The sequence below is a fragment of the Rutidosis leptorrhynchoides genome, chromosome 2, assembly GCF_046630445.1.
Source record: "Rutidosis leptorrhynchoides isolate AG116_Rl617_1_P2 chromosome 2, CSIRO_AGI_Rlap_v1, whole genome shotgun sequence".
NCBI classification, from domain to species: Eukaryota; Viridiplantae; Streptophyta; class Magnoliopsida; order Asterales; family Asteraceae; genus Rutidosis; species Rutidosis leptorrhynchoides.
The window spans coordinates 285,437,823-285,439,956 of record NC_092334.1 but is presented as its reverse complement, the minus strand read 5'-3'; positions in this window follow the sequence as shown (position 1 = coordinate 285,439,956).

Sequence of the window (2,134 nt, the reverse complement as noted above, 5' to 3'; positions counted from 1 at the left end):
AGAATATTTCATGGTTGTATTTGAATCTGGAATTTACTGTTTCACTTGATGTAGATGTACCAGAAGTTGAGCTTTCATTAGCATTGTTGGATGTGAACTCGATGAGGGTGTAGAATTCAATGAATGATCAGTAGGATTTGTTGCATCATCATTTGGAACATCATTATCTTCAATATGATCAAAGATATCATCTTCATTTGGATTAACATAAAGATTGTCTTCATCGTCATCAGAAGAATCCATTTCATCATCACTTTCAATTACTGGATCAGGATTCCCTTCATCTATAATCTCTACATCTTCCAGAATTGAAGATACTGAAGATAACTTGCTTAAGATGACAAACCCATCATCATCCGTCTCTTCAAGATAAAAAACACTTAAGTTCAAATCCTAATCTACTGGTCCACTATCAGCCTCATTATGAACAATTGGAATTATAACTTGCTCAGGCTCCTTATCATCAATTTCATCATGTGTAGAAACCATTTCTGATTCCGTTTGAACTTGTTGAGCTTGTGAAGCTAATGAAGACCTCACACCACCACCCTTGGTTGAAATGTTCACCGATAGATATTCTCCATCTACTCATATCTCCCCCTCATGAATATTCTCAGGATCAGAATCGTCATGTTCATCATCACGGTGAGGACTCAAAGGAGAAGCGCATGAAGTAAGTGGATATCGAACACGAGCACGAAACAATGCTTGAAGTGAAGTGCGTCGAAGAACATCAAGATTGACTCTAGAAAACATACGACTGAAATATTCTTGCTCCAAAGCATCATAGAAATGTGGTAAACGAGAGGGTGATGATGGAAAAGTAACAATGGGAACAGCAGCAGCAGCAGCAGTACTTGTTGAAGGAGATGTCGATGGAAGTGTTTGAGTTGCCTTGAGGGCAGGTAAGGATGATTGTGCGGTATTATTCTTATATGTAGGGCTGTACATACTACTAGTCAGATTCGTGATATCCCCTTCTGATGGAGGTTGGGTAACAACCGAAGTTGTCACCGGCGAAGTTTCTTTCGAAGCATCCACCTCCATGACTTTAGTCTCATGGAACTCTGACAGAGTAGCAAAACTACCCGTCGGTTTAGCTCTCGCAGAGATATTGCTATCTCCGACTCCCGAAATCATTGATATACCATGAGGTGGCAAATCTCTTTCAGTTAAGCACTCTTCCTCCAGACCCTGAGATTCAGAATCTGGAAGAGAAGTGGTTTGATCCAATGGATCACTTTCATGAACCAAGGGATCAGTCTGCTGGAAGTCTGATAAATATCCCGAAGGATTGTCATGTTGACTCGTTTTCATGGGACGCGGCAGATCTCCCTCATCAAGATAAGCCGGACCTCGAGACCCTGTTGTACGTTGAGGCACAGGAGGATTTCCAGCCGATACGCAGGGTGCATTTTCAAGATTTTTCGGCTCCCCTTCGGCTGTTTTGGACTTCAATGATTGAGTTTCCTCAATCGATTGAGTCAACGCAGACTTTACGGCAGAGGAAGACTTTACTTCGTTTGATGCCGAAGCACCTTGCTTTGTAGGATTTATTCTTAAGTCATGTTTAGATTGGATGGGCTTAGTGGTATTTGTACCATCCGTGCGTTTAAATCTCTTGCCTAATGAAGCTTGTGCTGCATTTAGCGTAGGGCTTACTGTTATTATTGGATGTGATACTGAAATGGGTGAGGGTGACCTAGTTGGTTCTAGGTGTTGGTTCGTATCACCAACGGTTGTAGTAACTGTTTGGCGGACGATAGGTGTCGAAGTCCTATATCTAGTTACTCGTTGGGTTGGCGGAGTCTGAATCATCTCATCAGGGATATATCGAGTTCTCTTAGGAGAATGTTCGGGAGACGATTCAGATGCTGTTGCTGAAGTGTCGGTGTCACTGCTCACTTCGGGTGTTGTGGAAAGGGTTGGTTCAATCCTAGTTAGACTAGGTTCCCTGATCCTCACGGGTTGAGCTTGGTGTGCTGCCCTAGATCGTTTAAGGTTCACCCTAAGTGGAGGATTAGCTGGTCCAGGTAGTTGTACTACAGGTTCCTCTACAACCTCTGGGGCTGGAACCGCGGCGGGTTCAACTTGTTCTTGTTGTACCGGGTTCGGAAGAGGTATTCCTACAGCC